This window comes from Scomber scombrus, chromosome 21 (genome assembly GCF_963691925.1).
Source record: "Scomber scombrus chromosome 21, fScoSco1.1, whole genome shotgun sequence".
In the NCBI taxonomy this organism is placed as follows: domain Eukaryota; kingdom Metazoa; phylum Chordata; class Actinopteri; order Scombriformes; family Scombridae; genus Scomber; species Scomber scombrus.
The window spans coordinates 4,836,806-4,851,963 of NC_084990.1; positions in this window are offsets into that span (position 1 = coordinate 4,836,806).

The following is a 15,158-nucleotide window of genomic DNA, read 5'->3' on the forward strand; positions in this document are numbered from 1 at the left end:
CACCCACATTTAAAAGATATAGCGATTTACTGTCAAATCACAGTCTGCTGAATTGTCCGATGAGGCGAGCGATGGTGATCATAGGTCAATAAAGGTAGATATTTCAGTATTTTCTGCCTTGTGGTCTTTCCTGGGGGATCATATCACTTCTGAAGATTGGTTTCAGTCAGAGCATCCTCTCATTTCCTGCAGAAAAACTGAGGAAACACACTATATGAAGACTCATCTCAAAGCAGCTTTGTCCCAGAGAAATGTTTGTAGAGCTGAAATCCCAGTCTGCCAATATTTACCCTCATCCTTGTAGAGCTAAGGAGTAAATAATGCCATTGGATTCTTATCAAAACAATTTCTTATACATTATATGTGCAAAAACATAACAAAATAATTGTGTTATTGCATATTGAATACCAACATGTTAGATTTCCGTAGGAATATCAATGTTATTAAATGTATTTGTATAATTGTGTATAAAATAGGCTCTCCATGATTTGTTTCTCTGTTTAATGCACATCTAAGCTGCTCAAATCCAGCCTTGCCATTATCTACATACTCTAATACTCCCAAAGAGACCAGAGTGGTTTGCCATTATTTCATCTTAGCAGAGGAGATCACAGCCAGCAGTCCCTCCATCGATCCTGGAGTCCCCTGAGCCCAGCACAGCTTCTCCCAACCTCCCTGTGGTGACCACTATAGCCGTGCCTCCATCAGGACTGATAACAATCCCAAATTCATCAAATGGCAATAGGCTGATACAGTAACATTATATATCACACATTATATGATGCCCTAGACAGCCAAGACATTAACTTCGTATTACTACGAAATTAAATTAGAGCTTTATCAAAGAAAAGCTAGCTGGTGAGATAGCTTCAGCTAGCTAAAACTAAAATTACTTATTGATTTTTCCCTAGCTGTTATTTCTAATTGAAAAATAACCATTTTAATGAACTGACATCTTGGTAAATGTATTTGTTTGTCTACACAACCAAACATAGCAGTAGCTAAATCCAATCATAATGAAGAATAAAAACATGAATTCTTGCTAAGTGCAACTAACTAAGTAGTCTAATCATTCCTCCTGTTCATACTGACCATTAGAAGATACTTTCATAATATACTTACAATCTAAGTGATGAAGGACAAAATCCACAGTCCTCCTCCTGTGTAAAAATTAACCTAATTTGAAGCTTCGTCCAATGAGTCAAATCAAATAGATATCTGCCACATTTACAGTCTTTTTAGTGCCAAAGTTCAACAGGGAAACACAAAGAGGGAATTTGATGCTAAAAAGACTGTAAATGTGTCAGATATCACTTGATATCACTGACTCAGACTGCTGAAGCTGAATAGAAGCTTCACATCAGCTTTTAAATGCATTTTTGCACAAAGGACTGTATATAGACACACTGTATATTTTGGTCCCCATCACTTACAAGAGGATCTTTTGATAGTCAGTATGAACAGCAGGAATGATTACAGCAAGGAAAATCTATTTCTGTGTTCATATGGACACCTGCCTGCTGTTTTAAGTAAACACTTAAAAATTTCAAAACTGTCCTTTAAATCCCATATTTAAATATTTGAAAGTTGAATATAAGTCATCCTTCTGCAGTCAAAAATGATTTCAGCATCTTTTTGAAAAAGTATTACAATGTAATTAATTGTTTTGTGAAGAAGAAGAAGAAGAAGAAGAAGAAGAAGAAGAAGAAGAAGAAGAAGAAGAAGAAGAAGAAGAAGAAGAAGAAGAAGAAGAAGAAAAGAAGAGAAACTGTCAGAAATGCATCTTGTCTCAGGCTTGTTTGATTTACTTTGGTTGGCAGGTTATCTGTGTTACACCGCAGCAAATGAGAGGCAAAGTTAACAAGCTGCTGTAGCTACAAGTCATGGAAAGACAGTTTGTCGATAACGGATTTTGAAGAACAACGATCAAACCAGCATTTAACATGACCAGACTGACATTTGCAACTCATGTTAGCGTCGCACTTTTCCATGTCTGTGTAGTGGCTGTTAGATAAGAAGGAGACTTTAGCAGGAAAACTAATGTGAGTTGCTGTTTAGAGTCTGTGGCTCTTGTGTTATGTAGCAGGAGGCTATCAGGCTCAGTGTGACTCTCTGCTCAGCTCTGTGATAGAAGGCCACGTTATTGCTTTATTCAAGATTTGATTTGCTGCTCAAATTAAAGTCTCCGGCTATGTAGACAGAAAACAGAACAGTATTTCATTGAATTAACGCAAGACCAGTGGGCAGGAATTTTAAATATTAATGTCCCCCTTTTGGTATCTTGAGGTTTTTTAAAAAAAGAATGAGAACACAGGACAAGCAATTTATAGAGCGCATATGTAGCTGTAGTAGAAAACAAAGGCAGTTTAATTTCAGTTGGACTTGTAAATTAGTTTCTTGTATTGATTTTTATATTGATATTCACAGTAGATGTTCAGACACCTGGCATGACAGATTTATATTTTAACCCTTAAGAACTATTGATTGTAAATTATAATCAAAATAAAGTGTTGTGGTACTACTTAGGTTCTGTGGCAATGTGTTTTTTGGGGGTAAAAAGACATTTAATTAAAACATTTGTATCTGTTACGCAATTTGCCTGTCAGCCTGAACTTTGTACCTTTTTTCTCAACTTCACTGTTTCTTTAGTTACTGCTCTTTGCCTTTGTGGGGCATTATATATTCGCATGCTTCATAAACCGATGTATGTTAAATATAAACTGTTATATGCTAAGTCTAAATCTGTAAAGGTTTGGGTTATTGTTTTTATGGAGTCTGTAATCATAGAAACTTGCAAAATCATACTACACCAAGAGTGGTTTGGCTATATCTTTTATTGAAAACCCATGATCCATTGGTTTCCCCTGGTTTATTACTCCATAGTGTGAAAATCATCATAAATGTCTCTATAAAATCCTTTATACTTCTTCTCATACCACAAAGAAACCTGCTAAATTTCAGTTTGGTGAATAGGAACACATGTACATAACAGAGGCCACGTTCTTTGGTCCATTACAGTGTCAGGTCCCAGTAACTCTTCACAAAGATTACCCAACAGCCCTCATGGCCTCCATTCACAAATCCAAAATAAACCTTCCTGCCTGCAGCGGCAGCACAACTCCAGCCAGCCAATCAAAGGGCAGAGTTCCATCGGCAGAAACACAACGGTTACCAGCCACTCTTTTCATAACCAGTGATCCGAGACCTGTTAGTGGCCATGTAAAAGACACACACACACACACACACACACACTCACACACACACACTGGACCTTTTAGTGAGTATATAAAGAAACATGCTGTCAGCCCTATGCAAGAGAACAAAAGTCTTCCTAACAGACAATTAGGATTCCTGCTTCTACCGTTGTCTACATCCATGCATGCCTCCCTTCTGTCTCCCATGTTTTCCCATTCCCACTCTGATCCCCCTCTTCCATCCATGTCCCCCTGTGCATCCCCTGAACTGAGCCCACTGTAGGACTGTTTACGCTGTCAGCTCATACTAGGACCAAAAAGACAAGACACCGGAACAGTTTTATACACGGGTCAGTTGGGAAATGTGAAGGGGTGTGACAGAAGACAACATTTAAGGCAAAAAATCTACCTAAAAATATATAGATTAAACAGTCTGCAGTGGGTCGTTTTGTTTGACAGGCAATTTTGTTGCCACAAAGCCGATTGTACCGTCTGTTTTGATGAGGTGCACCATTGAAGACATGTTTTACTGATGCAATTTTGCCTTAATGTTTCCCCTGGTGGCACTGATTTTATGTGTTTCACTCCACAAAGCACAAGAAGAACTATGACTATTGACAGGCTCTGACAATTATGTAGTTTATATGCTTGGAATCTGTTTCTTGGTTCGTTTTTGTTATTCTGGTATACAACATTTAACAACAGTTAAACTGAAATTTGATCAAGTAATACATCAGATTCTAATGTCTGTCAGTCAGTTTTTCAATTGGTCGGTCCATCACTGGTCCAGACTGAAATATCTAATCAACTAGAGGATGGATAGGCACAGCCGGTACAGACTCTCATGGTTTCCAGATGATGAACCTTGATACGTCGATAATTGCCTAACCTCATCTAATACCATTAGCAGGCTGAAATTTGTGGTTTTCAGCTATTGGATGGATTGCGATAACATTTGGGAATACGAATTTTTGTCCCTCGATGGATGAGTTGCAATCACTTCTTTGTCATCATGAGGTAACATTTTCTAATTGTCGAACAGATTTTGGTTTTAAATACCTGTGAAATGTATATTCCCATCAACCTCAGTTGTACGTTCGTTGTTAATGGTGCGAATTAGCAAACGTTAGCATGCTAAGATGCTAAATTAAACTCAGTCTCTCAGTTAAGTCACTTTTTGTTTCTGCTAGCGTTTCTTGTCTTATGTTTCCTGTTTTATTTTGATACTCACCTCGTCTCATTTCAGGTCCTTCACTTCCTGTCCTCATGTGTGATTACCTGCCCCAACCTAATGTGCTGCACCTGTGTCTCACTGTCTCCTCTCTCTGTAGAATAGATAGTCTGTTTGTGCCAGTTTGTCTTGTTCCCTTGTGACAGCGTTCCAGCATTACTTTGTATTTTCCTAATGAGCCATTCATGGTTTTTGACCAGTTTCTGCCTTTTTGCCTGCTGATTTTGTATTTTCTGCTTTCAAAGATTGATCTCCTGTGTACTGACTTTTGACATCAATTAAAGGACTGTTTGTTTTACCCACCGTGTAGGAGTCTGCATTTGAGTCCATGCCCATGTCAGTTGCCACTAACATTATGTACATTATATTCATACTTAAAATCAATATGTAAGCATTGTTTTTTTTAAATTGTTATTTTTGGGGCTTTTTTGCCTTTATTTGGACAATTAGTGGCAGAGAGACTGACAGGAAACAAGGGGGGAGAGAGAAATAGGTATGACATACAACTAAGGTCCCTTACCACACTCAAACCAGGGACTTTGCAGTTATGTGACATGTGTTGTGACCACTCAGCTACAAGGGTGCACCAATGTATAGTTATTGTGAACATGTTAGCATTCAGTCAAAAATGTAGCACAAATTTCCAGGAAATCAGAGAGAAAATGTAAATTAATGCGCATTTTAATCCACTACTTTTATTTTAATGTATTAGGAGTTGGGCACACAAAGATAAACAGCTGGTGGGGTTAATTCTCTAGTTCAGTACCATTAAACCATTGCAGATGAGAGGACCTGATTAACAGAACACCAGTCAAACCTCAAATGGTGGATTATCATGAAGATAACATAATGGAAATATGACATGCTGTATATATTTGTTTTAATGTTGTAATTTGAGGTTACAGTTTCCTCATTGCTCCACACATATCTGATGATCTCCTTTTTAATCTCTTTAGTGGATTGAAAGCTTGAGTGATAAATAACTCACTTGCTTTATGTACATCTTAATTTATTCGTTAATTTTGTTTGTACTTCACTTTGTTACATTTTACTTCTCCACTAAACATTAAAACTTTTTTGCCACCTTTCTTTTTTGATATTTCCCTCATTTCCGTTCAACTAAAAAAAAAAAAAAAAAACCAAAAAACATATGTACCTTCAATTTTGTGTGTATTGGTGTTGACATGTATTGGAACTGAACTGCTAGAAAACTGATCAAAACCAAGAGAGTATGTATGCATCTTTTCCAGTGTTGTCATGGAAACAGTTCCCTCAAACAGTGACTTGAGGGGATCAAAGGAGATCTATAGAATGTGACCAAACATTATATATTGCAATCTAAGTGAGCATGTGTGTGCACAAGTGTGTTTTCTCCTCTAACACAGCTTATGTAAGGTTATTCTTGGCCATCTGAGGGTCACTCATATATGATCCTCTGGAAGTTGATAACTATTCTGATGCACACGCTTTGGCTCCTTCGTCATTGTGAGGCAGGGGGCACCGAGAGCCACGGTGGGTTTTTATCCCTTTCACAGAAAAAATCCAATCAAGTCCTTTTTGAAAAGCTCCTGCCACTCCTAGAGCCTCCCTGGGTCAAAATATGGCAGCCCGAGGAGGCCAAGAAGGTGAGGAGCTGAGCTGGGGGTCAAGGCATCCAGCAAAGGCAGCCTTTAGAAATCCCTGCTCGCGCAGTGCCCCTTCTGTTTCATTAGCTACCCCCTCCTCCTATTATCACCCCCCTCTAATTTAGATGAGGAGTAGGGAGAGGGTGTGAGAGTGTGTGTGTGAGGGTGGGGGGTGGGTTGATGGAGGCAGGATTGGGACTGTGTGTGTGTGTGTGTGTGTGTTAAAGTTTATTTGTTTGTGTGTGTCCTCCATCACATAGTTAGGCAGGATTCCAGTGATGCAACTCCCGCTTTTCTTCCTCTAAAATAGCAGCAGACCTAATGACCCCACTCTAATTGCACAGTGTCAATATTGTTGCATTTGGATTCCCATAGCTCTCATATAATATGCACAAAGAGAGATGGCTCATCAGAACTCAATACGCTGGAGCTTAGCAGCGTGGCCGGGGCACATAAACACTCATATCATGTTACAGACTGTCACCGTCTGTATTATTCGGCAATTTTCTTTAGATCTGTGCATGTGAAAAGTGTCAAATTAAATTGCTGGAGCGGCTCTCTGCTTTTGTAGTCACTGCTTTGGCTATTATTTCTGTGATGTGTCCAATAGCTTCTCATTGTGGCAATAAAAATGTGAGATATATTTAATGAATTCATCTATTTATTGTTCATTTAATTTAGCTGGTGAATGCAGAGAGAGATTTATTATAGTGTGATAAAATAAAGCACAATTATTTGTGATTGCACACTTAATTATATGATTAAGGATCTGCTATTCTCCATAGATTTTATCAATCAATCAATCAATCAATCAATCAATCAATCAATCAATCAAACTTTATTCATATATATCAGCTTTCATACAAGTTAATGTAGTTCCAAGTGCTTCACAGTAAATTGAAAAGCTGATAATAAGACAGAACAAGAGACAACATAAAGGAATAGAAGGAATAAAACAATGGGAGAACAAATTAAAAAGCAAATAATTTAGACCAATGCATGCAAGAGAAAATGAGAATGATAAAAAATGATTAGAACATTTAAATTACCAAAATTTAAAAATAAAATAATTAAATAAATAAGTAAATTACGAGAGAAAATGAGAAATGGTTTATTGAAAGTAAAAAAAACTAGATTAAAATAGATTAAAAAAGACCAAAAAAAAGTCAAATGAAATAAAAGAGATAAAGTTTAATAAAAGCTAGATTAAAACTAGGTTAAAGAGATTATGAGACGAAAGAATTAGATGAATACAATTGATAATAAGATACAACTTATAGAATGATGAATGAAAGAAACGTAATTGCTGCACTGATTATGATCAATGTTTTTCCAGTCTATAAAGTGCTACAATGTTCTTGTACAGACGTAATTAGGAGGAGGTCCAGGAGGGTGGTGAGATAGAAAAGAGACTCAAACAAGGTACAAACTACAGAGTAACCAGGGGGAGTGCGGCTACTTTTAATAAGACATGAGCTCCCCCCTGTAAATATGATGTCTTTAAAATATTGACGATATGCTACTTTTGCTACGCATTTCTATTTTTCTGTATCTTCATCAACATTAATCATGCATAAAAGTGGGCTATTGTTGACGGGTGATCACTGATTCACTGATTCAGTCTATGCATGATTCCACATTTCTCCAAACTGCCATTACTCATTTCTCTGTATTGTAACCAGCATAGAGATATGTCAGATATGTCCAAAAGAAAATAAGGAAGCTTACTCACAAATACCCCCCATTCCTCCTCCCCAGATTAAAAGAAACAGTCTTGTCTTGTGTCACCATTCAATTTTTCCATATTTAAGCTTGACTAACATTAACCAAGAGCTTTAAATATAACCTGTAAAAAGGTTAATCATGCCGACTTTGCTGATATGCTCATTAAAAAAAATTCCCTTATTATGTTGATAAAACATATTCTTTCAAGACAACTTGTGGATAGAAACTAATGTGTAAAAGAAATATTTAAGAGACAGGAAACCTTAGAAAATCACTCAAATTTATAACAGAAAGTCGGCATTACGAACATGGAGCATGGAGTTTGACATACTTTAGGTGTATATGAAAAGAAGCTATTGGTTTTAACTTGCTAAATCGCTGTTGTACCCCTTAAACGATATGAGCAATGTTTTTTGGTTGCTGCTTCATCAGGCTCATAAAAAGATGTAATTTCCTCAGGGATCATGTTAAGAGATCACATCACCTCATGTACTGAGTAATGATGGAACACGACATTTAAAACAGGACATCCATCATTAATCTGACTTTATATAAGGAAATATTTTATAAAGCATGCTGAAGCAACACACAAACATATAAGAAGAAGAAGAAGAAGAAGAAGAAGAAGAAGAAGAAGAAGAAGAAGAAGAAGAAGAAGAAGAAGAAGAAGTATACTGTAAATTAAAAGTGCAGTGTGTAGAATTTAGTGGCAGAAATGGAACATAATATTCATTAGTGTATAATCACCTGAAAATTAAAGTCACTGTGCTTTTGTTATCGTACAATGATCTACATCTATAGCTACATAAGGAGGAAGTACTCTTCCATGGACCCTGCCATGTTTCACCGCCATGTTTTTACAGAAGCCCAAAATGGACAACCCAAACACTGGCTCTAGAGAGGGGCTTTGAAGTGTTTCATATCCCAATGTATGTTCGTCATGGGGGTGTTCCGTTTGTTGTAATATGCAACCTCACCACTAGAATCCACTAAATCTCACACAAAAAAGAGTGGGAGGAAAAAATATACATTTTTAAACAGTTGAATGAAAATGCTCAGATAATGCAAGGACCCCTGAGCCATCTTCATGACTCATGAATTTGCACACTAGACTGAAATTGCGCACTTAAATCTGCACTTTTTTACCCCAGGGACTTCATTTAACTTTCATATATATTCTTCTATTCTTTTTTTACTGAAATGTTTTTAGTTCTTTCATCATGCCTTGCAGAAATGTATGATACAAATGATAAGAAAAGGATTTGATTTAATTTGATGACGACTGAAATGCAGTTGAAAGCTGAGTAAAAAGCAAGTAAGTAGACCATGAGTTAATTTGTTTTAGTCAAATGAGGTAAAAATTGGATGTTGGTTATTACCCTCCATATTCATTTAATTTTGAAGATCACTGGACACTTTATATCCACAGAACTAATAATGAATCCTCAATAAACAATGTGTTATTATTATAGGCCCAGATTATCCATTTCTGTTTTAGTGGATAATATAATGACAGATCAAGTTCTTTGTTTGTGTACTTGAGAATATGACTTGTGTTATGTTATTAACAAGGAGGTAGCAATAAAACCCAAACATCAGCCCAGTGCCTGACAGTGAACATTGTGTTACCGCCTGATACATCGACTGATAATAGGCAGACAATCAATAGAGAGACTCGAACTTCATTAACATCTCCAGTTAGACCCAGTCAGATCAATGGGACCTCTGACACCCTGACATTCTGCCAAAGAGCTGATACTAATGGTTGAGATCAAACTCCAAAAGGAAACTATAAGCTCTGCGCTTATCAAATGAATCCAAATCGGTATAAAGACTCAGGCTTCATGCTTCAGTTTGACTTTTTGTAGCATTTTCACAGAGAGGCCAACTGTAATGCTTATTCCCTGAAGTTTGAACTGATTTACATCTCTCTTCGACATCCGCTTGGTAACATAATTATATCTGTGGTCCCTCTTGATTTGAGGGCCATGAGAAACATTATAATGCTTTTCTGTCCAAAAAACAAGAAATTTGAAGGATTTATGATAGCCAACATTTAAAGTCTCTAATCTGGAACCGGCGGTGCAGTCTTATTCTTGAGGAGACTGTTGTGTGTCCGTGAGAAACTGTTTCTAAAGAGATGGGGATATGAGAAGCAGTGCACGCTGGGATTTATAAGAGATTAAGGCAAACTTTCTCTTTAAGATTAAATATGCGTAATCTTTAAACCAAACAAGACAGGGGGATTAGGAAGAGTTCGATGACAAAAAAAACAATCCCTTCTCAAGATGACGTGATGTTAAGATTATACCTTGAAATAATAGTTTAATCCGGTGCAGTGCCCTTGGCTGACAGGTCACACTTCTACTTCTGTATGCATAGTTTCAGAGGCTTTTTGGAGATGGAATATTTGAGAATACCTTCAGGTGCAAATGTACCTTCATCTTAAAAATACATTGGAGCAAATTGCAAGCATTCTGGGATAAGGTTATTCAGATTCTTGAATAGATTCTATGCTACAAGGTACCCAGGGACCCCCGGACTATATACCTGGGTCTCATACCAGGTGACATTATTCAAAAGAAGGACATCTATCGCTTCAAAATATTGATATTGGCATGCAAAAAGGCCATCACAAAGAGCTGGTTGAAATCCATCCAAGCCTACGACAGTTGTTGGACATTGTAGAGGAGATATACTCGATGGAAAGACTGACACTCACTATCTGAGAACTATAGCAGAGACCCTGGATTAATGCTGGCGAAAATGGACCAAATACAAGAGAAAAGATGGATCAAGTCCCTAGCAGACATGAAGGAAAAGGGACAAAAGTTGTAAGAGAGCATAGTGACATAGTCTGACAGTGTTTTTGAGTCAACATTATTAATGCAACGTTAATTCTTTTGGCCACTTTGGGGCAGTGTTGTAGTGACCGAGTTAGCAAACAGTCCAAACATTCACATATCTAGCAGAATCAGAGCAACATGAGTATTCATTTAGAGTTGTGTTTCTGGCTACTAATTGAATATAAGTTTGGTATTTACACGCCTTTTGGCTCTTTTTGGTCTCCACAAACTCCTGAAAAACATATCTGGTTCTTTAGCTGATACATTTTCCATTACATTCACCAGCTAGTGGCTAACTTTGGGTTGATGAAAGTAAGCTAACGGAAGCTAAAATGCTCCAAAGAGTTGAGGGGGACTACAGAGTGATACAAACTGGGTGATAATTCTCTGCGAATGCATCATTAGTAGTGAACCCTTTTATATTATATTATATATAGTTATTGTCAATATGACATGACTGATTAGTGCAGCTTTAAAATAACTATGAATCCCTGCATTTTATAATTTGTTTGGCTGTATTTCTGCACCAAACAAACAAAACAAAAAGACTCAATAAAAACAGGAACTGAGGAAACACTATCATAACTCTCCTGAAACTGCAGTGAGGAAACACCAGAGGTAGGATAAAAATGTAAAAAATTAAGAAAACCCAAATACAATAAAAGGTAAAGAAGAAGAAAAGATTGATAAAATATAATAAAGAAATAATAAAATAAAGTGGGTAAATCCAGAAATCTGATAAGAAGAAAAGAAAATAATAAAACAACTATGAGCAAATGTGATGAAGTAATACCAGACGTAAAAAGTTGAAGGAAAACGATCAGGAAATAAAAAATAGAAAAAAAACAATAGTCCAACTAGTAAAACATAAAATTAAAGACAGATTAATAAATAAAATACAATTCAAGTGAAAACCAGATTAAAAGCAATGAATGAAATAAACCGAAATAAAGAATACATTGAGAGAAAAAAGAATACATTGAGAAGACAGTAAAATAACAAATATAAAATATATAAAGGTCATTTTTCAGTTTTCTGCCTGCTTTGGGTGACCCTGATACTGTGGGGGATAAACTAGCCATTTATTTCACTTCTGCCTCAGGCTGGCTACATTTACAAGATCCATTTATTTGCTAAATAAATAAATAAAATTACATTAAATAGAATTTTAAGTCATTTTTAGCTATTTTTGGTGTAGACGTGGTCAAGTAAGAACCTCCATCATGTCAGAAGTGGACATTGTGACTGTTCAGCATACGATATATAGAATAATAAAAGCCCAATATGGCCCAAACATACCCGAGGACATACTTCAAGAGTCTGCATCCTTACTGCTTGAGTCATTTTCGGACACACTTTTGTCTATATGTCTCTTTACAGTCACCCCACAGGGCAGGATACAAATAACCAGTGCGACAACAGATGGACAAAGAGAACCCCGGTGTGCCGACATTACCGTAATACTCATTGGAGCAATAACGTCTGCTATCAACCGATATTTTAAAGTAAGAGCCGGCCCCTCTGGTGTTGTATGTGAAAGCTTAGGGAATCATTACCATGGCCTCTGCATAACCTCCATAAGTCAGGTTAGTGTCAATAACCTGGGCTTTAAAAATTGATAAGGGTGATCACCTCGCTCATAGAAAGACCATTTCTGAGCAGCAGACGTCCCTCTGAGGTGATTCTCATATATAAGTCATGCCTCGCATTCAGGGTGCATCACTCTAAATATCGCTTCAGGACAATCATCTTTACCGTGTTTGGGCCTTATCAACATATTGCTCACCAGAGAACTGAGACAGATGATTGAGAGAAACTATTAGGCTTAGGTCATTCAAAGATACGACTTCACACCTCGATGCATTTTTGTTTGATTTACCTTTAAGCGTAAGTAAATCTGACAAATTTAATACAACGCGCTCCTGATCTCCCCTGGAAAAACTCTCTTGTTAAACAATTATTCATATGTGGGCTGACCTCACTAGCATGCGATGAAACATACATGATTCTGGCAGGTTCTGTGTGACATATGTAAATGGGTTCAGACCAAAATGCCAATTTGGAGAGTCCAGCTGAGTGCTCTAAAGAAATCTTTCCTGTTTGACACGTGGAAATGTCATCGAGCTGCATTTATTCATGTGAACATTAGAGGCACATTCCTGTCCGGCGGCCCCGGAGACAAAAGATGTTGAACTCCCCAGAGGAGAGTGACCTGGAGGACAGACTCACGCATACCAGCTGGACTTGACGCCCTCATACAGACACACACACACACACACACACACAAATCCACACACAATACTTGGACCAGCCTTTCTGGATTCATTCCTCATTAACATCAGTTCTTCTATGACATCCTGTGACATTTTATTTCTGATATAATATAGCATGAATCTTCCAAAATGTGGCGTTTTATACATCAAGTGATCCACCCCATAGGGGTATATGTCATGTAGAAACCACACAGACAAGCATTGATCCAACCGCTGTAATCCTTGCAGCAGGATAATACCAGGCAGCAGCTCCTGAAGTGATGAGCGCAATAAATCTATGAGTGACATGTAATTGGAGCGCTATTGCATCCGTGTAAAACGTCATATCTGCCTTGAGGTCTTTGTCTGACTGTGAGCACACATTCACACACTTTATTCAAGCACAACTTCCAAAGAATTATTATGTTTTTATTGTTTTTTATATATATTTTTTATTTCTTATTGCAATGCACAAGCAATTATTGCAACATCTGAGGAAAAGCGCCATTATGAAACAAAGGAATATTATCACAAAAGTTCCGAAAAATGGGTCAAAGTTGATCATTCGAGGTCTGTTCATCAGTTATGTCATAGTTAACAAAAATAGAGGAGATAATAAATATTCAGACAGAGTAAACACTGAGTAGACACTTGACCCCTAGTAAACAATGGATAGAGGGGATGAGGTTGAATGAGGCGAAAGCCACACTGCATCATTAATACTGGTGACTGTGTGTTGCTGCCACCTAGAGGACGCACTGAGAAAGACACATGAAATCATTCGATGGCTTTAAACATGGAATACTGGTCAGTACATTCAAACCTTTGCCCTCTAATGATATGGATAATAAACATGGACATAATTCATATAGTTCATTTTGTTCTCTGTATATTGTTCATTTTATTACAATTGGGAGTAACAATGTGATTCTTTATTTGCTAAAGTAGCAATAGCACAATGTAAGAAATACAAATAAAAGTCCTGTATTTGATTTTACATGAGTAAAAGTACAGACATATCATTTGCAAACATCATGTATTATTACTGCTGTAATATCAAGTAAAGTAATGTAGCTGGATGGAGCTAATTTAACATATTATATATTTTTATAGGCTGGTTACATGTTTTGTATGTATTTCTGTCAGAACACTGTAGTGGTGTGAAAAGTAGAAGCTATGCATTTTTTACTAGATCTGGTCAAGTGAAAAATTAACCCTACCCTAACCCAATGCACATGTTTGTTTGTTCTATATCCCCAGCACTTCATTTCCCTCTTCTTAATCAGATCATGTTCTTCTCTTGCTGTAATAACTCAATTTATCCACAGGCATCGTTATAGTTTCCTCCAATGGAGCCCATTATAATATACAAAACATATTAACTGAAGTGCAATAAGGAGACAGACAACAAAAGTTTGATTCTCTTCTTACAATCAAACAGTGAAATAGCAAAGTCAAGAGAAATGTATCAATTCTCCATTTAGTGATTCAGACTGTGTGTGCACAATTTTCAGATCATCCCAGGTCACTTTTTTATTTTGATTTCATTACATTTGATTAGATTTTGAAGTGTGTTACCACTTTAATGTTCTGTGAGGGCTCATGCTTCAAACCAGGGCCCTGAATAACCCTCCGATTCTCCTGTTCTCTGTGCAATGTTTCTGTTAGTTACTAATAACACACTTGTTTGTGGTAATTTGATTGATTTTTTTTATGTTAATACACACCAATGAAGCACAATTGTAATATTTGTACAGGTCCCTAATTTCTGACATGGAAAGAATTTTATCATTAAACTGTGTCTCTAGGCAAGAATATATAATGCAAAATTCATGGAGAATACAATTTCCAATAAATTAATAACAAACATATATTTGGATTTAAATGGAATGGAATTCCATAAATCTTCCTTGGAAAATATTTGGACATTAGGTTATAATGTAGGTCTTGCCTCGTGGCCCCTATCATTTATTAGTTTATAATGTGCTTAGTGGTAATAAATAAACAATCATCGTCCAGTATTAATATATTATTTAGTGCCCTTCCACTCATACATGTATTTTGCTACTTGTCACTTATCTTGCATGTTTTTTTTAAAATCTTTTTATGATGTTTGTGCAGTTTGATACCAGAGGCAGTTGTTTTTTTTGTTTTTTTTTTACATTAATCTGCTGAAAGTGGAAAGTTTCTTCATGCTATAATCTGAGTTTAACGTGTGTACCTACAGGCATGATTTATGACAATTCAAGTTACACAAGTGTAATGTGGAAAACCTGCACAAACAC